This window comes from Anastrepha ludens, chromosome 5 (assembly GCF_028408465.1).
Source record: "Anastrepha ludens isolate Willacy chromosome 5, idAnaLude1.1, whole genome shotgun sequence".
NCBI lineage: Eukaryota > Metazoa > Arthropoda > Insecta > Diptera > Tephritidae > Anastrepha > Anastrepha ludens.
Window position 1 is genome coordinate 14,728,696 of NC_071501.1, and position 25,578 is coordinate 14,754,273.

Genomic DNA, 25,578 nt, shown 5'->3' on the forward strand with positions numbered 1-25,578 from the left:
CAGAAAACATTTTTTAGAATTTTTACTAAAAAGTTTAAAATTCTAATAAAAAGTTTACAATTTGATAACGAAAAGTGTTGAGTTTTTGGAAAAAATTTACAAAGTATAAAACCTTAAGTTAAATAACTTTTATTTTAGTGAAAAATGGAGAATAAAATTGATTTCGCAAAATTTTTGACTAAAAAGTTTTAAAATTTTAGAAAAAATGTAGAATTTTTGAAAACTTTTTAAAAAATATGAAACTTTGAGCTTTTATTTTAGTGAACAATTCAATTCTGACTAAAAGGTTTAAAATTTTGATAAATTTTTAAAAAGTATGACACATTGCATTCAATAGCTTTTATTTTAGTGAAGGTAAAAGTTTAAAATTTTGAATAGAAAAAATGTTGAATTTGAAAAAATTTTAAAAAGTAAGAAACTTTGAGTTAAATAGCTTTTATTCTAGTGAAAAATGGAGAATGAAATTGATTTCGAAACATTTTTTTTTTAATTTTCATAAGAAAAAATGTTGAATTTAAAACAAAAAATTAAAGAAAATCAGAAACTTTGAGTTTAATAACTTTTATTTCAGTGAAAAAAGGAGAATAAAATTGGTTTCGAAATTTTTCAATAGAAAAAATGTTGAATTTGAAAAAATTTTTAAAAGTAAGAAACTTTGAGTTAAATAGCTTTTATTCTAGTGAAAAATGGAGAATAAAATTTCTTTCGCAAAATCTTTTTTTAAATTTCGATAAAAAGTTAAAAAAAAAGTTTACAAAAATGTTGAATTTTTCAAAAAAATGTAAAAAGTAAGAAAATTTGTATTAAATAGCTTTTATTTTAGTGAAAAACTGAGAGTAAAATTGCTGTCAAATTTTTTTTTAACTATGACTAAAAGGTTTAATATTTTGATAAAGAGTTTAAAATTTTTATCAAAAAAAGTTATATTTTTTTTAATTTTTAAAAAGTATGAAACTTTGATTTCAATAGCTTTTATTTTAATGAAAAATGGGGAATAAAATTGCTTTCGCAAATTTTTTTTTAAATCTTGACAAACAAATTTAAAATTTTGGTAAGAAAAAATGTTGAGTTTTGTAAAATTTTTAAAGAAGTAAGAAACTTTGAGTTAAATAGCTTTTATTTTAGTGAAAAATGGAGAATAAAGTTGGATTTGCCAAACATTTTTTTTTAATTTTGACTAAAAAGTTTAAAATTTTGTTAAGAAAAAATGTTGGATTTTTGAAATTTTTTTAAAGGATGAAACTTTGAGTTAAATAGCTTTTATTTTAGTAAAAATGGAGAATAAATTGCTTTCGCAAATTGCTTTTTTTTTAATTTTGACTAAAAAGTTTAAAACTTTGAAAAGAAAAAATTTTGAAATCCTGAAATTTGTTTTTAAAGTATGAAACTTGGAGTTAAATAGCTTTTATTTTAGTGAGCAATGGAGAATAAAATTGCCTTCGCAAATTGTTTTTATAAATTTAGAGTAAAAAGTTTAAAATTTTTATAAAAAAAGTTAAATTTTTTGAAAAGTATGAAACTTTGATTGCAATAGATTTTTTTATAGTAAGAAATGGAGAATAAAATTGCTTTCGCAAAATTTTTTTTTTTTAATTTTGACTTAAAATTTTGATAAGAAAAAATGTTTAATTCTTGAAAATTTTTTAAAAAGTCAGAAATTTTGAGTTAAATAGCTTTTATATTAGTGAAACTTATGTTTATATAAAAAATTACGAAATATAAAAAAATTAAACATAAATCAGTACTCAAAACTTCACAAAATGTCGCAGAGCTATTATTATGGCCATGGCTGTATATGTTACACACATCCACATACTATACATAGCTATGTATGCATGGACATATATATTTACCTATAACAGAGCTTATGTAGAATTCTTTAAAAGTGAAAATAAGAGCAAAAACAGAAAACAAACGCAATTAAAAAAGCGAAAAATATAGACTAAAGGCTCTGTTAGCCAAGATTTGCACATCATTTTATATAACTGAGGCCAACCTACCGTACCAGCAACAATTTCAGAATCGTTTGAACACCACTTAACTTAGAAATTTAGAGATCTGAAGGTTTTAGCCTCTTCAGTTACGTATTTTACGTAAATTGGGAGCTGCGAGAGATTCTTGTCATTTCATTTTTGTCCCCTATTTTGAATAAAATTCCAACAAATATGCTAAACAAAATTGATTTTTCGTAAAAATGTAAAAACATATGGAAATGTGTCAAAGTGAAAATAAAGAGAACGTCCCGATTTACACACAGCGACCTCTGAAAGGGAAGCACAGGAATTTCTCTTTTGATCTTTCATTCGCTGCCACACGGGCAAAATGGTTTTCGGCCACATTCGTTGCTTTTGACGCTTACTTCTTTAAGTTTGACAATACCAATAAGAAGCGCAAAGTGTGTCGCGAATGCGGCAAACAGAAACCCCTCTCTCTTCCCCGTCCGTTCTTCGCTCACGAACAAATGTTTTCCTTCCAAATTTTTCCCTTTGTAAATTGGGACAAAGGGAAGAAATTATTAAAAAAAAAAGATTGTAAAAAGGTGAAAAAATATCGAATTGTAATCGTGAAGACGTGCTGAGTAGCAACCGCTAAGTTTCTATGAAAACTAAGTTAAGTTAAGTTAAGTATTGGCTCACAGAGCGCTAAAAGCAAATTACTAGTAAAAAGCAAATAAGAGTACTACTTTGAGTAACTGTATGTACATGTTTATATACAATATATATATTTATGTATGTATATATGTATGTATAAATGCATGTACGTATATATGTATATATGCATGCATGTAATACATTCCTTATACTCGCAGTAATAAAGAAAAGCATAGCCAAAGACGCGAATGCCAATACAAACGAAACACAAAAAAAAGGAATCACGCAAGCTTGCGCTCCACGAAGCGCCATTGTCCTGCTACTGTCTTTGATGGCACACAGTGGCACAAACAACTTTGTACTTTGTACAGCACTAAAGACCGCTTTGCAAGCTCGTATTCAAATTGCTTGCATACCACGGCTACATACAAAGGCGTCCATGCAAATGTACCCTCTCACCTTCAATTTGCTTCATTGCCTCTGTACGAGTGTCCGAATGCTTATGCGCGGCTTGTTTGCATTTCAAATCTTCCTGTCGCGCATTTTAAACTCTAGTGAGGGTGTATTTTTTTATTTATTTTTTATTATATTTCATTTCCATTTTGCTTACCTTTGGCACATTTTTTCACTCTGCAGCTCAGCAAATGAATGCCAGTCATTTGCTGATACCAATAAAATATGTTTGTGTTCTGCACACACATTTCACACATTTAATGCATACATTCGTACATCCAAGTTAAATGCTTTGCATTGCATGTTTATATGTAGTGCTAAGAATATATGTATGTGTGTATGTATGTATGTGTTTCTATATGTACTTGCATATGTACGCATTCACGCCTGTCAACTTCCTCGTCATGCTGTTGATTTGCTTGTCTATCATTTATTTAGTCACTGCGACTGTTTGTTTGCATATTGTCTGCTGGCATCTCCATATATTTGCATACATACTTAAAATACATAGTTGTTGTTATCTTTTTGCACATTGTTGGTATTTATATTTACTTATTATTGCACTTTTTGCACGAGCTGTTTTTGCTTTCCTGTGGAGTTTTTGTTATTTGATTGTGAAATCCAAACGCAAAAACAAATAAACACACAGGTAAACAGCGAAATATCCTGACAGGAATTCGTGTCTCACAGGGTGTGTACAAATTTGCTTGGAAGATTGCAGGCTACATGCCATAAGGGGCTACAGAGTCTTGATGTTCATCTTCACGCATTCATCAGAGCGAGCAGAAAATGAATACAAAAAGAAGGGTGCATCCCAGCCACTAAAACTCAAGGATTGCCTTCACTAAAGATATTCTACTACAATTGCGACAATTTATAGCAACGCAAACTAGTCTGAACTTTGTTAATATTTTCAGGCAGTTTATCTACTCAGTAGTGAGACACTGGATGGATTTGCAAAAGCTAACTCGTTTTTCCGTTCTTATACATTTTGTCCCAGTTTTTTTGTTTTCAAACAAGTGGAAACATTATTAGAAAGTATGTGGGAGCGAAATTAAAGGCTAATATCTATAAATTAGAATCTCACAAAAATATTTTCATGGAACATCTTAACCCACTAGCCCCCTTCTAAAAGGATCGCTTTGACTGTAACTTAAAGAAACTCTTCAAAAACAAATTCGGAAATTCGTTAGAGGATTGAAATTTTGTAGCCAATTAATCACCGGTGAATTTTACTAGGACAATTATCAGACAAAACCAATGTCACCAAAGAAAAAGTCTCTAAAAAAATTAGGAGAACAAATGTGTGTCAAGAAAGGCGGGAGTAACAGCCAAACAAAAAATTGTTCTATATAGTTGGTAAGACATGAACGTCAATCAACCTAAGCGTTCATGAAACTTGTCACTATTCACCACCCTGCTCACTACGCACGCTGCAACTTGAATGAATCGGGCTTTGGCACGAACGAACCAGGTCCAATAAGTGGCATTCTAAAATCAACAGTATCAGTATAAAAACAGTACCAGACTACTTCACACGTCGCTAGTGTAGCCGTAACTTGTGAAATTTGTAAATTAAAGTTAAATTAGGTTAGATTTGGCAGCCGCATCGCACATAGAGACAACGATGCTACTTAGACCACGAAATGGGTTCGTTGTGAGCTGGGGCTGGGCTACATTTCCCTTTCCATATTAAATTTAAATAAAATATTATTATATTAAGTTAAATAAAATATTAAATTTGTGAAAATGTGGATAAAGAAAGAATGAAGAAAAGAAAGCCGCAAAATTTAGCAACTTCTTTTTCTTCTTCTTGCTTGGGGCGATAACCGCTTAAGCGATCTTGTTCGAAGTTAATGCTAACCGGCGCCAGTTGCACACACCAAGTGAAACTAAGTCATTCTCCATCTGATCTTTCCAATGCAGAGGAGGCCATGCGGTCAAAGCAGCTCACAACGTCTGGGATAGCTTCCGAACATCCATTCGAGTCCCAGCTAATGTGAGAAGGCAAAAAAACCCAGGATATCTGATTGTGCGCTGGGTTTGGGACCTGCCACGTAAAAATCGTACCCAATGAAAATGCAAACAAAGCCTTAAAATATAGTTACTAGAGTCTATAAAAGGAGTATAATAATTATGAAAATCGAAAAAATCTGTACTCTTATTTAAAAAAAAGTTTTCATTTGTTGAATACATATACAGATATACCCATGGTAGTTCTCAAGGAAAATGTAACCAGTCCTACCATTGCATGTCCTTCAACCGTCCCTATCTCGGGACGAATCCAATAAGATTCTGCAAACAATAGCGACAGATTCATGAAGGAATTATTTCAAAGAGATCTGGAGCGCATTCTTTTAAGTGCGGATCATTCACATAAGCAGCGTTTCCACGTCTCTACAAAAGATATTGTGTGAAGCATTAAACCTGGCGGGCGAAAAGCAAACAATTCAGTGCTTTATTTTTATTCCCGCTAAAAGCCATATATTAGTTTTTTCGAGACTCAGTAAGTTCCTGATTATTTGATCATCAGTTATCAATCTCTGGATATTCATAAAGTGCTGCTAGAGTCCCTTTGTTAGCAGATGGACTATAACATATTCACCACGTGGGGAAACAAGAAACTTTGTGGCGCCCAATTCAATTCCCTAATTCTTTTTAAGAATATTTCCCCGTTTACTCGTCTGCTTCATAATTTCTAGAAACACCACTACAAATTTCTTCCGAGGCCTAGTTCAGATTACCCCAGTGGTATCAACGGAGTTTTGTAGAAAATCGATATTCTTGAACACATTTTCAGTTAATTATTGACAACATAAGAGTCGCGTTCACCACCTAACTATCTGCAAGGAATATAATTCTTGAAAGAGTTCGTTCGATCTCAGCTTGAAATATGCTGCAGTTATTCCAGAAAGTATATAATTTTCAGCCGGAACACGCGATAAAGTATAAAATGGAAGATAAAATTGATGTTCAAGTTGCATTAAGGCGCATTGACTATATTTCTTAAGATTCCTAACAATGACAGCGAATTCCATTTCTCCCCAAACAAGCAATCAAAGACCTGTATTCCGATGTGCACACTGCAAATTTAAAATTATACGCCTGTGTGGACCTACCAAGACATTAAAATTACGCAAGATTATAATACATCTAAAAAAATGTATTCCTAAGTAAACTTAGCACAGCTGCCGCCACTTTTGAAGAATTTCAAAATATTTCACTTGAGTACAGCCTCCAATGTATGTATGTATGTATGTTTGTATATGATGAACCGCTGCTGACAGGAAGTTTAATAAAAATACTTGAGAAACAAAAATGATATCAAATTACCTGCATACCTTAGTGTTAGAAATAATCAAATTTTATTACGTATGAGCCAGAGTTTATGCCAAGTTTGGTGTGTATACAAATTGAGAAATTTCAACTGAGGTGGAGAGCATATATTCTTTTGCAGAATTTACCTGAAAGGAGAAGAAAGTAGAAAAATTATTATTATTATTTTCAGGGGATATATACAATATAATCTTAGCTTAATTAGCACACTGGCTACTAGGGCCTTCGGTGCTAAGTAGGCAAATATTAATAGAAATAAATTTAAAATCACGAGTCATATAAAATATGAAAATAGATATTTATTTATATTTATGAAAATATATGCTTATAAAAATATTAAAAAAAAAAATTAATAAAACATCAAAAAAAAGCTAAAAGCTCATTCCAACTCTAATTTTATTCTACGCTTTAAGGGGATAGATACTTGTAAAATTTCGAAAAAAAAAAAAAATTTCACAAAATGTTAATAATCCTCTAAGAATATGTAAAAAAAATTTTAGAACGTAATTTGAAGTATTTCTTATATTATAGATCGTCAAAAGGCAAACTCACTCAAGATCTCACCCACAAATTATCAGTATACTACGGTTAGCTATTCGTAGCTATTATCATTTGTGCTCCACAGTTGGCAAGCCAAGCCATGAGTACTGTCCTGACAGCTGGTGCAAATGGCAAAAAGTTAAAGCCTCTGGAGAAAATTTAATCACCCTGCACCACTACATCCAGATATTCAGCAGCACGTAGAACCAATATTTTTAGACTTATCACGAGATGAATTGCTCGAAAGATGTTTGGGTGGTCATATGCAAAACGCCAACTCTACCGTTTGGCGTCTCGCTCCAAAACACCTACATTCGTGGTCAAAAATTATTGAAATGGTATCATACATTGCTGCTGGATTATTCAATGAAGAATATACATCGATTTTAGAAACAATGAACTCCTCAAATATAATAATTGGCCGACAATGTAAATTTTACGCCGAAAAACTGGATGAAAAGAGAGTGATTCTAGGAAATTAGCCACTAAAGAAGCTCGTCAACATGCAACTAATTGAACAGAATGAATTCTACGAGGCCTCAGAAAGACAATTATATAGCACTGGAATTGCTGATTAATCGGTAAGTCACAAATAATTTTTTCGAAGCAAAAATATGTAGTAGAAAAATTCGCCCCAAAACTCATTTTTTTTAAGCATTTTATTCCGCGATTTTTTTTCCATTTTTTTTTTAATTCACATAGAAATTATGGCATTACAGGTAGTAAACAAAAAAATTTTTGTTTTTCTGTATTCAGGTCACTGACGCCGATGCTATAATGCGCGCCAATTCAGAAGCCCCGCTACGACCTTGCTGGAAGAAATGAGTGTACATCCGCCATTTTAAATGATTAAAATAAAAAAAAATGTATATTATTTTAATGTATAAATAAACTGTATGCCAATTTTGAAAAAAAATATATTGACTCCTTCATTTTAAATAATTTTAATGAAAATCAGGGAAATCAGGGATACCGTTTACAGGCATCTGTCCCCTTAAGAATTTGGAGCATCATTATTTGATCAGGAAAAAAAAAAATTTTTTTAAATCCCACACAAACTTGCATATTAGACATGAGACTTCCACGATATCGCTTTAAACACATTTAAAGGTGTTTTGGTACACATAAAGAACAGGTCGCATATTCGATATATTGAGAAACTGCGCAAGATCACAGGCAAAAAAAAACTTGTTAAAAGGCATTGTGGTTTTTGAGTCACCCAAAACTTGCACTGTATTATGCCAAAATTCAACGTGCTACAAAACTGTGTACTCTGAATTGTTCTAGAAAATCTTATTAAGAGGTTTAAAATTTAAATTTTTTTATTTAATTTACCAAGTAGATACCTATGAAATGACACTTTCAGCTCCATAGATGTCGCTAGGAGTATTTTTAAACCTTCCCAAATGACTTATTTTTTTCGTCTGTCATCTGGCAACAATATTCAGTTCATTGTTTGTTTATCGCTCTTAAAAATGTCGAATTTCGTGCCTTCAAACTACGATTTGCGGACATCGTTAATTTTCTGTTATCAATTGAAGAAAAACGCTTTTCAAGCTCATCAAATGCTTATAGAAGCTTATGGTGGGCATGCTCTAAGTAGAGCACAGAGCTTCAGGTGGTTTGAAAAATTCCGAAGTGGTGATTTTAGCGTGGAGAACGAGGAGCGTGGCCAGCCACCGAAAAAGTTTGAGGGCGCCGAATTGCAAGCATTGTTGGATGAAGATGATGGTCAAACGCATGAAATGATGGCAGAGCACTTGGGAGTGACCCAAAAAACCATTTTCAAACGTTTGAAAGACATGGGCATTATTTTAAAGGTCGGAAGATGGGTGCCGCATGAATTGACTGAAAGGCAGCAAGAGAACCGAAAAACCACTTGGGAAATGCTGTTCTCCCGGTTCAAAAGGAAGTCTTTTTTGCATCGAATCGTTACGGGTGATGAAAAATGGGTGTATTTCGCCAATCCCAAGCGTAAACGATCGTATGGTCCTCCCGGCCACAAGCCAAAAACAACGGCCAAACCAAATCGCTTCGGCCGCAAGGCAATGCTGTGTGTTTTCTGGGATCAGCGTGGTATGATTTGGTACGAGCTATTAAAACCAGGGGAAACAGTTGAAGGAGCACGCTACCAACTACAATTGGCCAATTTGAACAGGGCTATATACCGAAAATGCCCAGAATATGCCGGCCGGCGTAACAAAGTAATTTTTCTTGATGACAATTCACCGCCACATCGAACAAGAGCGACCCGGGAATTAGTGGAGACAAACGATTGGGAACCGCTGGGGCATGCACTTTCCGAGCAGCGCTTCAATTCTCACGAAGAAGCCAAAAAATGGCTCGATGATTGGTTTACGGCCAAAGACGGCCAATTTTTTTGGCGCGCCATCCACAAATTGCCTGAGAGATGGGGAAAATGTGTCGCTAGCGATGGCTATTATTTTGAAGATTAAATTTGTAACCATTTTTTGTTAATAAACGTTTGAAATTGAAAAAAGTCTCATTTCATAGGTATCTACCTGATATTACAATCTTTTAAATTTCCACAAAGTCTGATACTTGGACTTATATGGTTTTTGATCGAAGAATTGCCTACATTTCCATGAAAAAATTATTAAAACTTTTACTGACGGTACACGAATAATCGAGTAAACGCACAACGCTAAAAAAATTTAAAAGATTCAGTTGAAAATTGAAAAAATTTATAAAATATCTTGAAGAAATTTCTAAAATAATATATATAAATTAAAATATTAAATGTAAAAAAAAAATATAGGAATTGGTATAATATTTTTTAAGACCCCTAGTATCCAACGACCGCTATATTGTAACCAATATTTTTGAATTTTTTTTAAATTTCAGTTGTCCTGTTTTCGCACAATAAATCCTTATACACTGTTCAAGAAACAATTATTAAACAGTGTTTTTACCCGAAAAAATAGTCCAGTATTGGACTTAAAGTTTACGTTTTATTTGACTCAGCCGCAGCGCTCATAAGCCCAACTTCTTCAAGTACTAATGGCCTGAAAAGAACTCTGCAAAAACAGTTAATACTCATACCGTTAGTATGATATTTATGAAAGTATTTTTTATCTTTTTATTTTGTATTTTTTAATTTCAACTACTACGCCCCCAAAAATATCACCCTTTACAAATGCATTGGGCGCTAACAATTAGATTCGCTTTTAATTTGGTACATAAACTTCAGTTATGCATAGGAATCGCATCATTCTAGCCATGAAATCCCACCTTAATTGGGTACTTAGACTGCCCTGAGTATCAAAAATAGATTTAATTGCCTTAAGCGGTTCATAATAAGCGCCCAGAAGGGCCACTACACATAATCAGCTCATTAAATGCGCACATACATACACGTACATGCCCCGCAGTGGGCGCTTGTGGCAAGCCTTAATACGTTTAATGATCTTTGAACTTTACTGAATGCACAAATCTATGCAGCACTAGATTTTACGAGCTTATAAATTCATCATTAACCACATTGACGCCCAACAGAAACGACATATATTATTTTTGAAGACTAACAATTAATCACTCCCAGCACTCCAAAGATGTGTGTATGTATACCTTGTTGGCTTACTACAACTCTCAATAGCCACGCTAGTTAAAGTGGCCAGCCATTGCACTGTGTTACCTGATCGTTCAGAAAGGCGCGAATTCCCATGCAGTAGAATGCACTTTTCATTAGCGCAGGCACAACTGCTTACGCATATATGTATGTATGTATGTACGCATGTAAGAAAAAAAAGGAGCAACAACAAGAGCATGTCCCAGCATCTCAATTTCTATCTTTCACTTTACCTTCACCGTGACGCATTTCATTTTTTAGTTTGTTCACACCTTCACTGCGCTCACACCTTCACTGCACTCACACCTTCTGGAGTGCATTTCACTAACCGCAAAAAGGTTTCCCTCCACTCCTATTTCATTTGTTTTCCATATCAATTTTTTCACGCTCTGCATCATCTTGCCGCTGTCTTTATTTCTATGGAAACTAAAAATTGTCGTGGGCGTACTTGTGAAAACGAAACCACCTTTTTCACACCACTGTTTGTAGTAGTCTTCACTTGTGGTTGTGCTGTAAAAAATTGTTGTTGGTATTTGCGCAACGTCAGTGGTTTTTAACATTATCTCATTAAATAAAATGTGGCCTAATGGTTCGATATGAGTGAAAGGCTTATTAACTGTTTTTTGCACCCTTTCGCTTTGCTATGCCAATTATTGGATTTCGCGCTGAGCGCAGATATGGAAATTCAACATCCTTACATTTAATATGAGAAAAATATTCCTTTATATAATAAATATTTAATAAAAATCTTTAGAATATCGCAGTTGAAACAAGTCCAACACAACTGAATTCTGATAATTAAGAAAATATCTCAACAATTGCGCTAAAAAAATTCAAATCAAAATACTTCATATGCAGGTGATCGGCGTAAAAAATTTCTTGTTGAATTAACAATTTAACAATTTTAAATAATTAATGACACCAGTTAATGGCCCAGTTTCACCAATTACTTTTTAATTTATCAGACTGTTAAAATTTAAAACTGAATGAGGGCACCGGGCGTGAACCACTGAAGCCAATAGAAAATATTTATTTAACTATGAAATACATTTATGTTCTTACTAGATGTGCGCTTATAAATAGGCTCTAAGAGTTTTTAAAAGATGGTGCAAAATTAAGCACCCTATCGTATGATTTATAATTTCTGCAATTATATTTATTATAATTATATTTGGCACTTGTGAACTACTATAGTCAGCTGCAGTATACAAACAGAAAAGCAGTGGAGCGCGCAAAGGTCCGAATAAAGATTTCCATCACTTAAAATTATTATTATTTTTTTAATAAAAAAGCTATTCAAACACAAAATTGGATGATTAATTTTGCCTTGTATATGACTTAGAACCAAATTTTTCAATACTTTTCCGAAACTTTCAGCCTGCCTTTTTCTGTTTCAAATTAATGTATTTTGTCTGTATCTCATTAAGAAGTTTCAAATTTTTCAAATTTTCTTGTTTAATTTGCTCATTTTTTTTTTAATTTCCATAAAGTCTGAAACTTGGATTGATAAAATTTTTGATTGTAAAATTAACTACATTTTTATAAAAAAATTATTAAAACTATTACTCAACTTTAACGAATAATCGAATAAACGCACAGCCCTAAACAAATTTAAAAGGTTCTGTTGAAAATTTCAGACCAAGTCATATTTCTTTTAAAAAAAATTTTGAAGAAATCACAAAAATAATATATAAAAAAAAATACAATATTATTCTTATTGAAGGTCTTAATAGTATCTGAAACTACAACTATTTCCCTTGTAAACCCATTCTTAAACATATAAAATCTTTATTCGTTTCTGGAGGATATCCTCGGTTGAGTTCACGGTAACAAAGAAGGATACAAAGACATTTTTTTCGGATGTTTTCTTCTGTTTTGTCAGCCGAACTCGCAAAGTGAGTGAAAGAATAAAAAATATTTGCGAAAAATCGGGTCAACATGCAGCCGGCGAAAAAAATTTAGCACCTACACATTTTGACTGGGTTTGGCTATTTTTTTTTTAGTGTTTATTATTTTTTTTTATAAAAGTCACCATAATTATCTAAGAAAAAATTAAATAAATTCAACTTTCAAACTTCGTACAAGATTAATAAAAATTAGAGAAACATTTCAAAATTTTTAATAAAAATTTAAACAAAAAAGAATTTAAGTGCGCAGCTTTATAGTTCATTTAATTTTAGTGTGATAAAGTGCAAGTGACTCAAACTTGAAGCTGCTCAAAATTCTCGCTTATTTTGATAATTTTTGCGTAAAATAATAATTTAAAAAAATTGGTCGAAAAATTGTATGGAAATTTGTGGATTTTTATAAATTTTATACAAGGTATAAACCTGAATTAATATGAATTTTATTATTGGATGAGCTATAGATTTATGAAAAAAAAAAATATATTTATATTAAAAAATAAGAAAATAAATTGTCAAAATTTGCCCATATTTCAAGATGTTACACCTTTTTCGCACCCAATTCCATAAAAAAATCAATGTTAGGACACAAGCCAGAAATATAGAATTAAAAATTATTTACTTTTTTATGGAATCTCTATTGCGAATAAAAAAAAAAAACTAAGAACAAATTATAGAAATCCGAAATAATAAAAAATTAAAAGTTACGAAGTTTGAGGTGGAATTCAACAAATAAAAATTTATTTGCTGGTATTATTTGCAGATAATGCCAAACCTCCGAAAGTATTTCTGCCATGAAAAAGCTCCTCATAAAAAAATATCTGCCGTTCGGAGTCGGACGGTTCAAGACGCACACCACAAATAAGAGGAGGAGCTCGGCTAAACACCCAAAAAGAATGTACGCGGCAATTAAATATATATATCTGTGAAAATCATATTCTAGGGATCAAAATAAGAAACTTTGCCGAAGGAACCATGAAAAAATCAGCTAAATTTTTTCTTTATTTTTATTTATTTATAATAATATCTATTTTTTCTCTTAAGAAATTTATTTAGTCAGAACATATGTAAATGATAAAATTAATTTAAGTGAGTTATAGAAAAGAAACTAAAAAGTTCGACCCAAATTGGAGGACATCAGAATTCGTTTTAGAGGTATGGTTCCTTCGGCAAAGTTTCTTATTTCGATCCCTAGAATACGATTTTCACAGAGCAATGAGCGATTTTTAAATCGACCCGCCCTAATATATATATATATATATAATATATAATATATATTATTTGCTATTCTGAGTACAGATTCGTCTTGAGTACGTCAAAAATCTTCGCAAAAGTGTAGTGTAGTTTTTGGCTCAAAATGTTTATCATCTCTATATACAGGCAACTAACTCTAAGTAATGATGCTCAAGTTTTGCCATAGAGATTTAATATATTATATATTCGACTCTTTGCTGGAAGCCCTTGAAAGGAGTATATTTGAGCTTAGCGCTATATCCCAAGTCAGCTTGAAAATTCGGTCCAGGTTTTAAAATTAATTTTTTTCTCATCACATAGCGGTTTCAACTATTAATGTTACCATTATTTATTATTATTTTTTTATTCTCTAAAAATTTCTTTTTTTTTTTGCTTTTCAAACTTCAATAGTCAACTAAATTTTCAGTATATACAGGCATGTTCTGCAAATCGTTTTCGGGCAATATTTTCGCATTTTCCGTTTTCAAATCGTTTCACATGTTCTGTAAATCGTTCCGTTTTCGTTTTTTTCGAACATCAGCAAATCGTTTTTTCACCCTGTTCTGGAAATCGAAATCGTTAAAATTTTCCAGTTTTATTTTCGGCAACTTAAACGTTAGCGGTTTGTGACATTCTTATAAACTGTTTGTTGAAATAAATTTATCAAAATGTGAGTATTTACTCAAAATAACTGCATTTATTTATGTAAATAAAAGTGTTTATTTAAAATATTTAAAACTTATTCAAAAACTTTTAGGGGAAAACACAAGAACTCCAAGCAAGAGCTAATTTTAGTCGAGTTTATGGAATCTCATCCAGATTTGGCGAAGAATTTTTCGAAGGGCGACAGAGTTGCTGTTGGGGAAAAGTGGAAAGAGCTAACGACGCTGCTAAATGCAGAAGGGCCGCCCCAAAAAGATGTTAAAAAGTAAGTATTTAGTCAAATATTAAAATAAATATTTTTGAGTTGCCTTTTTTCAAGATATGGTCTGACTGGAAGGGGTGCATTCGGAAAAGGTTGCCCATAACAATCTAGAATCGAGGGCAACAGGAGGTGGACCCTTTAATAAGCATGTACTGACGAGCAACGAAGAATGTGTTGCAAGAACTTGTGGTATTTTCGGTATAGTTGTTTAAGCCCTTAAATTTAAGCGATTTTTGCTCAGGCAAAAAAAAACCAAAAAAAAAAACAAAAACATGTGGACCAAACAAACATTAATTTTAATAACACTTGTGTAGATGGGCTTGTTTTGCATTTGCTCTTCCAAGAAACTGGAAGCAATAGAAATGAAAAACAAAAAACAACAAGAATTTCCATATGCGCCGGAAGTCGTTTCCGATATTTTAAATTAATATAAAATCTTTATCGGAAAAACACTTCAGGCAGAGTGTTTATTCACATGCGTATCTGCATGTGTTTCTGCGCTGTCCTTTTTTCAGACGTTCAAAAGGAAAAATAGAAAAACCTGCGCCTTCTTTTGTTTTCTCACAAAGCAGCAGATTTCCTTTCAATATTTCCATATGTGCGTAATTATATACGAATGTGAGAGAATTTTCTCTGTCATATTCATATGGGCATGCATATGTGCCTCCAATTTGAATTTGCTATACACAGACACACACACATGCACACTGAGTAAACAGCCGATGCATGCAAGGCATCCCTGAGGAGCAGGCCTTATGTTGTTCCAGCGCATCTCTTATATGTATATTGATATATTTTTCTGCTGCTCTTTTCTGCAGCGCTTCTTTGTATTTATTTTTTTCGATTTTCGTGCTCCTGTGGCTGCTGCGAGCTACCCATACAGCTCTTGCTGTGATTTCCCTTGCCACATTGCAGCTCGTTCGCTACCTGCTCTGATTTTCTTTGCATTTCTGCTGGGTTGCTTTTTTCTATATATATTTTTTTACTTTAATTTTTGCTGTTTAGCTTTTCTGCTCTTTTTTTATTTTATTTTTATTTTATTTATTTTTCAACTTTTTTTCCTTTTTTCCCTTTTTTCTGCTTTTATTTTTATCCTTTTGTTGCTTTACTTTGCAGCCACTCTAAGGGGGCATTCTCTGCAATCCTTACTAAGCTGCATCAGTCACTCAAAGCAAAAGCAAACACAAATGCCATAACAACAACCACCAGCTTGATCTGCATTATCCTACCGCTTTTGCGCTGGCCACAGAAGGAATTAGCGGACTTGAGTTTGCTCACTCACTCATCTTTTCCCACACTCGATATGATGTACTTGTGCTCATGTATGTATGTATGTATGTGGTGGTGCTGCTGCTGCTGTAGCCTGGACAGACTGACTGGCCACCATCGCCGCGCTATGCGCCGCATTTAGCTACTGAAGTGATGCGCTGCTGATGTTCAACTTCTGGCTGGCTGTCTCTGTTGTGTTGTGTGAGTTCATATTTTCCTCCTCCGGCATGCCAGCTACCAACTACTGTGGAACAAGTGCTCGCATTGAATGCTGCACTCGCATACCGCAACAAAGTGGTGCAACATTGACAAACATATGTTTTCAAGTATGTGTGGTTGTAAGTGCATGCAGCATCGAGATTTCATTTGTGCATCTCCAATAGCTCTGCTGCCGTCAGCTGCTGCCCTTTTTCCCACTGGTTGCAATGCTTTATACACATATTTTCCTGTTATGAAAAAATTCAGCGCTGCTCTTTTGCAGTCCCATTGCTAGCAGCTGCTATTTTCATGCTTCATGATTCTTCTTCTTCTTCTACATTTTCTGTGTATCAGCACTTGTGCTTGTGCTGCATGTGAGTTATTGGCCGTCGCGCCTGTTATGAATATTAAAGTGCGTACAGACCATATTTCTTTATCTACAATTCTTGTGGCGAACATTTGTCGCAGATTTTTTTTGTGTTTTTTTTTTTTTTGAAATTAACAGACAATACACTTACATGCATATACATATACATATAAGTATGCACTCATATATAATATATAAAAAAATATATATAAAAATATGCATAGGTAAGTTCAGTTTTCCCCTCTTCCACTCTTTTTGTTTTCAAATCTCGAAATATAGTTAACAGCAGCTGCTCCAACTGCTGCAGCAGCCACTTGTTGTAGGCGTGGGAAATGCATTGCTGCTGCCTCAAACATTTTCTTCACACAGGGAATATTGGTAGGTACACCTTTTCTCAATAACAGCAGCTGGCAAAAACACTTTCCGGAAAAACACAAACTCAATCACTTAAATATTTGTTGTAGTTGTGCACATTTTCTCATACACATTCTCTAAAAAATTTACATAATTTTCACTAAGCAGTTGATTTTTTTATATATTTTTTTTTAACTGTTATAATGCGCGCTCAAACATGACATTGCGTAAGCTTTAACAAAAAGCTACAACATTAGATAACTAAAAACAAAAACACAAAAAAAATATTTGTCGTAAAAATAATATTTATGTAAAAACTTAGCTATACAAAAGACGTCGCAAAAGCAAATAAATAAATTGTAAAAATTAATCTCGAAATTCGCTTCCGTCATTTCTTGACGGAATTTGGCTGCAAGTAATGTTGTTTGGCATTTCTTGTTGCTTTCTTTGATCATTGGCGTGGTGGCGCGCTTTTGCTGCCCGACTTCACCATTCTTCCTTTCTTTGTGCTTCGTTACCTTCGTTACTTTTCCTCCATAGCTTTTTCGCTTTTGTAATTTTTTTTTTCTAATTTTAAAAATCATTATTTCTACCGCCTTCATTTTAGCATAACTTCAGCCGCCTAATGCAATTAATTTACAGTGAAATAGCAATATTGTATTGCTTGTGACATCTTCCTAGTACGGCATATCCGTCATTTCAATATATTTTCCCTACTCCAAGTATTTATATACGAATATGTTTTTTCAGCGTTAACAGTGACCGGCATTTCCCTGTAGACTTAAGTTGCTGCTACTGTTGCGCTGCCAAGCGGAATGAAGTAAATACCTTTTTAATTAATACAGCGGTCACTTAATCACTGAATAAGCAACAACAACAAAAAAAACAAAGTCAAAAATAAAAATATAGCCAAATACGCAGCAAAGTTAACATTTTGTAGACAAATAGCTGGCGCTTGGCTCTTAAAGAGAAATAAGAGGAAATAAACAAAGAAAGTGCGGAAAGATGCGACAAAGCAGTCCAATTTTGTTAAATAGCCCGCCAGCAGTGTAAAACGACAGCTAAAATGGCAGTAGCGCCAAAGTTTCGGGGCAAATCAGCGATGTCACAATTAAGTGTTTTTGACTGAGTTTGTTGACATGAAAAAAAAAATCTCACTCTTAATTTCATAGACCAAAATGCAGATTAGAGGAATTTGAATAATTTAATTTACTTGCATGGCCTTCTCGAGGGTGAGTGGTAGGCAAATTTAGAAAGAAAAAAAAACTGAATTTTAATTAAATGGAAGCGAATTAGATATTAATACGATTAAATCGGGAAGAAAGTAACTAACGAAATGGAACGTAAATAATGAAAAAATAAAACAATCTTTGCAGAAATATTTTGTTTTTCCGGCCAAATAAGATGTGGTATGAGCCGTTATCAATCTCGTAAAATGGAAGCGAATGCGGTAGAAATAAGTGGAAAATAATTTATGTGAATGTTCGTTCTCTTAACTTCTGGAATTATGAATTGTAGTAAATAGTACGCGTTCTGAAATCTCGGGATTGTATTGAAGTTTTGTTATTGTACTAAAATAACAAAAATCTAAATAAAAAAAAATCGGTATGTGTCCCAAATTTTTGGGATTGTATTAAAATTTTGTTACTAAACTTAATAAAAAAAACTGTTGGGGATCAGTTCCGAAATTATATTAAACTTTTGTTATTGTACTTAAATACAAAAAATCTGGGGATCTGTCCTGAAATTTTGGAATTATTTTAAAAGTTTTCTATTGTACTAAGTAAAAAAAAATTATGCAAATGTATTCAAATTTTGATATTCGATTTTGATATTGTGCTAAATTAACAACTATCGGGATTTCTCCCAAAATGGCGGGATTGTATTAAAATTTTGTTATTGTACTAAGTTAAGAAGAAAATTAGCGGGATCTGTCCCGGAATTTGCATTAAAATTTTGTTTTTGTACTAAATTAAAAAAAAAATTGGGAACCTTTCCCAAAATTTCAGGCCTGTATTTTAATTTTGCTAATGTACTAAATAAAAAAAATCGGCATCTGCCCCGAAATTTTGGGATTATAGTAAAATTTTGCTATTGTTAACAAAACATATTTATCGGGATCAATCCCGGAATTTCGGGATTGTATTACAATTTTGTTATCGTACTAAATAAAAAAAATTGCAAATTTTGTAATGGAATCTCTTCTAAATTTTCGGGATTGTGTTAAAATTTTGTTATTATACTAAAAAAATCGGTATCTGTCCCAAATTTTCGGGATTGTATAAAAATTTTGTACTGTATTAAATAAAAAAAATATAGGGATCTGTCCCGAAATTTCGTACAATAACAAATTGATTATATTCAAAATATCCCGAATTTTCAGGACCGATAGGTTTTTTTTTCTTTTCAATTTAATACAATAGCAAAATTTTTAAGAGGTTCAATTAATCTTCTGTTTTTCCCTTGCTAACACTGTTACGGAGACTTCTTCTTCTTGATTGATCCAGCCAACGTAGCCGCTGGATCTTTATTCGGTGCACTATGTCAATGTCGTCGTAAAGCTCTTGTATCTCATCGTTCCATTGCCCGCGTTATTCGCCATTGCTAATGTGTAAAGGTCGAAAAGTCTACCACAGAATCTTTCCCACTCAAGCGACGCCTAATCGGATGTTGTCATCGTCCAAGCTTCTGCGCCATACGTTAGGACAGGCAAGATGCCCAGCATGATGAAGTCATCGAGTACTTGATAAAGCCATTATCAACATATGCAATCACCAACACTCAAACGAAAATATTTTTATCACTTAATAATTATACTTTAAACTCCAAATGCCGAAACATGCTGCCGACTTTTTAAATACTAAAACTCCGCACAAAATTCAGAACGATATAAATAATTTCCTTTCTATTCGGATTTTCTTCTGCACAGGCAAAATAGGTGTGATAAAATCATTTCTGAAGGAGTATATGTACATTTTTTATTATTATTATTACTAAGAGGATTACTCGCCCTTCGGCTTGTTTCGTTAATGTGTGTTTATCCTTATCGAACAAAACTGAACACTTCGTTAAGCGACATGTACCAAGAATGCTGGAGGATCACTCGATTTTTGGTCCATTTATAACCAAACTTTATAGGATGCCACGTTCGAGATTTTAGATAGGTATGATAATCGTTCGCCAAGGTGTATGAATACCTGATTTATTATACGTGGCTGAGCACATAAGAACATGCTATGGCATTTGCTCTACTAACCCTCAAAATCTGCTGTTTATTTCCTTAGCAAGTCCCAATTCCAATTCTTAGCAAGTACCAATTCGATACCTTAATCTTTAGTGCCTTAAAAACAATGTTTCCAAGAGCAACTATCTACATTAACCCTTATTATCAATGACGCAATTTTAAAACTATTTTTAATTTTTAATTTGGTCACATTAAATCCAATTTCCTGCATGCCATACGAGTGAATAGTTTGCTGCTTGAGTTCAGCTGAACTTATAAACCCTTAAAAGTACTTACTTTTCGCATATTTTTCTTTTTTTTCAAAACCAAATTGGTAAGCATTCAAGAAAAATGGCACAAGCAAAAGCTTTAGAGCTTAAAGCAAGTCAAATATAAAAGTGAAAGTTCTTATCAAGCTTTCGCTATTTTTAAATTATTTGGTACAAAAAAAATAAACAGATATTATGGGATGAGTGCTTGTCATCAGTCCTTCATGCTTATACAAGATTATTCAACTTCACTGTAACCTTTGGCAAAGGAGAAACTGTTTTTGTAGAGCTTTCACCTATTCGTGTGTCTATTTAAAAATTCCTTCATATAAATAGGCTAATAGGAATTTAGATGAGCGTTAGCGAGTTTGAATTTACAAACAGATATGTATCCTCTTGAGAGCTTTCACAATTTATTCTTGAGCTTTCACTGTTTAGAAAATTTCAAATTATTATTGGAGGGGAAATAATGAAACGAATGTGAAATCTACCTGTATATGCAAAAAAAGGAGCTTTCATATTTCGTGAAATATTTTGAAAATTCTATTATGCAGATTCCATTTAAATGGTTGCTCTGTAAGCATATCATATGACATATTGGCCCTGGTTACACCCCGCTGCAAAATTATAAGAGTACCACTATTTTTTTATAAAAATATAGTGCATACAGCAACAAAAACCATGCAGCGAAAAGTTTCAAACATTGCAAAAAACTTTTGAATAACTTAAAAAAAAAACGTTTAACTTTACCACAAGAATTTTTAGAATTTTTTGAAAGTATGCAGTTTTTTAGCGCTTAATATTTTGGATTTTTTTTTCTTTGTCGTTGCTAGGAACTAAATTGGCTCTATTTTCATAAAAGTATTAAATAACACTAATAACGAAAATTTCGCATTTTTTAATTCTATATTCATAAATCCCTCTTACATAAACTAAAAGAAACTAAAGCTCTGCGCTCGCAACTACACCCCACCTCAACCACAACTAATACCATCTTTAGTCACTAAAGAGCCGCAAATTGTCGTGCATACCTTCCACATTCCACACTAATACCGATGCTGGCAACATTAACCAAGCTGTCGAACGCGCGCAACACAAATTCATGCGCAATTCTGCGAAGTATTCAGAAGAAAATTCCAAATGAGTCATTGACAGAATGGCCAAGGTGGAAAAATGCATCAACTTTTCACAACCAACAGAAGTGGCAGCGGCAGAAAAACACGGCAACAGGCATAAAAAAAAAATAAAAATAAAGTAAATAAATGTCAAAGCAGATAACAGGAAAGCAAGGCGACGCATGGACAAGAGTTTGGCGCAAAAGCGCCGCAAGTTAGATGGGCGATAGCAAAGTTGCAGAAAGTGGCTATAACAGCAGCAAAAGTTGTGTTAAACTACTTGTGACTTATTTAAAGCGTAACGAGAAATGAAAATGAAGAAAAAAATAATAATAATAAATTAAAATAAAAACAAGGATAACCATAACTATAAAAATAAAAGCTTGGCAAATAAGTAAGCATTAGCTGGAAGGCGACATTCCAAGTGATGAAAGCAAAAAAAAAATATTTAGAATTAGTGTGTGTGCGAGTTGTTTGTGTAGACAACTAGTTTACTTGCCACCGCGATAAGTGAGTGCACCTACACACAGGTGAGTGTTTGCTATCTCGCCGAGCGTGTGTGTCTTCTTCATACATGCATACACACGCGCACTTGCCTATAAACATATACTCTGGTATGCCTGTATGCGTGTGTTTGGCCAAACAAGACACACAGCCTGTTCAAACCGCCCAGCAACCCACACAAACCACTATTTTTTTTATTTCATATGCGCACACTTTCATGAATGCAGGCACACACTTTCATACATACATACACACAAATACCCAAATATGTGTGTGTGCTCAAGCACATATTTTTATGGCTATTATTAAAGTGTCTTTGAGTGTTTTTTGTTTTTGTTTTGTCGTCTGCCGTGTCGCATTTTGATTGTCTGTTTGCTCATCTTGTTTTTCATATTTTTTTTACTCTTTTTTGATTCTTTTTTTTGAACTTTTCACTGCCGGTTTTTCTTGCTCTTTTCACGGCAATTCTACCAGTTCTTACACAATAAGCGCAGCCAAGGAAAGTGGTAAGCGACAGTGATAGCAAAAAGGAGTGAATTGGTTATGAAGTGAGCGCTCGGTAGGTAGTCAGTGCAGTAGTGGCACCAGCATTGTTGCCTCAGTATGAAATTTGAATACTAGAAATATAAATAGCAGACTTTGTATAATATATGGGATATAAATATACAACTGTGATCAATTTAAAGGAAGGCACATCCAGTGAATCTGCATCCAAGTCCAACCGCTTTTGAAGGCAGCATTAAATTTAAAAGTCGCGTTTAAGCAAGGGAATTAGTTGTTTGAAGATAGATCCTATGCCTAAGAGGCCTAAGAGAAAACGAGCAGCAGTCTTCCGACTTGAAATGAACTTTATTTAAATGCATTTAGAGCTGATTCTCAGATGTTGTAGTTAAATTTTTCTTATCTTATCAATCTTTTTTTTTACAACATATGAAGCTAAGGATCATCCAGAACAGAGTCAAACATATTCAGCGCGTTTTATTAAGGGGGGAGGCTGGTTTATGAGGTCTAAAAATTGCATCTCTTTGCGATTTTTGTTTTAAGGAAAAAATTAATTTAGTACTGCAAAGTTTTCTCTATCTTTTAATGAACATTTAAAAAGTATAAACAATTTTTGTACTGGTTAAAAAAGTGAAAAAAATGTTTAACATAGAAATTAGTAGAGCGCTGCAACGCTGGAGTTTCCAACTGGCGTACAAGATACAGCTCGTAATTATTATCTAAGGCAAAAAATTCAAATGGATTTCTAATTATCATGATTTTTTATTCTAGATGAACTAAGAAAACTGAGAGAAATTCCAAAATTTCAACTTTTTGGAGGTTTTAAAGAAAAAATGCCTTTCTATAAAAAAATTCACTTATAAATTCACTTCAACTTGGTATAAAAATCTTGAACATTTTTTTTTTATCTATTTTGTTAGTTCAAATAGAAGAGAATTTAATACTGAAGAGAACAAGCTATGATTCATTTCAAAAGGTTCATTAGTTTTTTTTCATTCATGTACGCCAATTCAAAGAAATCATAAAAATGAAAAGTCGAGAAAAGAAGATAAAGTTTGTACTATAGCTGTCCGGTCACAGCGTAACTACCTAACGCTCGCCTACGTTTGGCTTTGTATCTACGGAAATATTGAGAATTAGGCTCTGTAACTTTGTGTGAATATTCTGAAATATATTAGAAATCGCTTAAAACGAAAAAAAAAATGATTTTTTTGACCTTATAAACCAGGTTTCTCCCTTAAGCATGCAAAGAAGTGAAAGTGGCAAATTAGGTATAAAAAGAATGTATCATGTTTTTAGCAATGACATTACCAATAATAGAAATCCCGAAATTTTCGGAACTACGCTTCGAGACTGCAGCCGATATGTATTTTTTTTTTTTTTTTGATTCAGTGAAAATTGGAAAAAAGATCCAGAAATAGCCACACTTTCTTCCAATGCAGCTTATCCAGTGACTAACTCGCGCTCTTATTTTACTGAACAGATGCTGTTATTTTACTCGTAAAATGCTTTCTATAACAATCTTAAATTTATAACTTGTAATACTAGCGGGCGGCCGCTGTAGCCGAATGGGTTGGTGCGTGATAACCATTCGGAATTCACAGAAAGAACGTTGGTTCGAATCTCGGTGAAACGCCAAAATGAAGAAAAACATTTTTCTAATAGCGATCGCTCCTCGGCAGGCAATGGGTAACCTTCAAGTGTATTTCTGCATGAAAAAGCTCCTCATAAAAAATATCTGCCGTTCGGAGTCGGCTTGAAACTGTAGGTCCCTCCATTTGTAGAACAACATCAAGGTGCACACCACAAATACGAGGAGGAGCTCGGCCAAGCACCCAAAAATGGTGTAAGCACCAAAAAAAAACTTACCCGTTATGCATTTTTGTAATTCAGTGAAATTTTGAAACAAGACAGGAAAATTTTCACAAATATCCACACATTTTTACAGTGTTGTACGAGTATACACATATTGGGTCCAGGTGAACCAACTCACGCTCTTAATCGTACTAGGATATACATATATACATACACTTCTTTTACTAAACAGATGCTGTTACTTTACTCGTCAAATGCTTTTTCTAACATTCTTAGACCTACAATTCGAAAATCGTTAATCCCGATAATTGGTGATCCCGAAAATTTCGTAGTATACCGAGTTTACGAGCTTAATCTTAATATGGGTTTTTTCAATTCAATTTCAATACTAGCGATAATTGTCGATCCCGAAAATTTCGGGACTACATTCCCGAGTTTTCGTACTTTATCCCAATATACTGTTTTTCAATTCAATATCAACACTTGTGATAATTCTGGATCCCGAAAATTTCGGGACTACAATCTCGAGTTTTCGTACTTAATCCCAATATGCGTATTTTTCAATTCAATTTATTTTGAGTTGTTGAACCATACAATTTCGGGACTGCAATTTTTTTTTTTTTCAATTCAGTAAAAAATCAAAACCAAAAATGCTCAATTTTTCTACATGCTGCCCATGCGAAGTTTTTCATTTGGACTTTGGTGAAACTTCTCTTATAAGAAATCCTTTCATTTGCGCCATTTTCAGCAATCAAAGGCTGTTTTTTACTCTTTCAAATGCTTCCTCTAACATTTGTAATCATGTAACTAGCTGTACTAATGATCATTGTCAGTCCCGAAACTTCGGGACTTTAGCAATAATATCACGCGATCAGTCCCAATGCCAATTCTTTAATTCAATAAACATTAAAAACCTGAAATTTTTTAAGAATTAAGACGTTTTCTATTTATATTATTTTTCTAAGGTTTTAATCTAGCTAAACTTTCCTTCTACTTGTTCCAAATATTTCTATGAAAAAACGCTGCCTTGCTGCACAAAGCACACAGAACATCTTCAAACAATTGTAACTATTTATTACAACATTTTCTATTTACTGGGAAAATAGACTTGCATGTAACTTTCGTGTAGGCAGCACCGGCAACTCAAAATATACAAATATTTAGCGGCCACAAGCGGAAAAGCATGTTACGTGGGCAGGTGAGCGCAGTTAGGTAGGAAGCAAGTTGGATGACAAGAAAAGTGACATGACTCCGCGGTGACTTAACTCGACTTAACACCGACTCGCGCGCTAACTTCACAACTCACAACGTCGACTGCAATGACATGGCTTGATCTGGCTGGGCTTGACTCAAATCGACTCGCATCGCTGGTACGCGTCGCCGTCAACGTCG

General features: G+C 33.3%; 1 protein-coding gene across 1 annotated transcript in view; it reads right to left on the reverse strand.

Annotated features, from left to right (window-relative positions):
- Positions 1-25,578, reverse strand: part of LOC128862717 (uncharacterized) — a 139,584-nt gene that overhangs the window by 59,022 nt on the left and 54,984 nt on the right. The window contains exon 2 of the mRNA XM_054101382.1: positions 6,386-6,508. The gene's annotated coding sequence lies outside the window, so the exon portion shown is untranslated. The remainder of the gene's footprint in view (positions 1-6,385; positions 6,509-25,578) is intronic.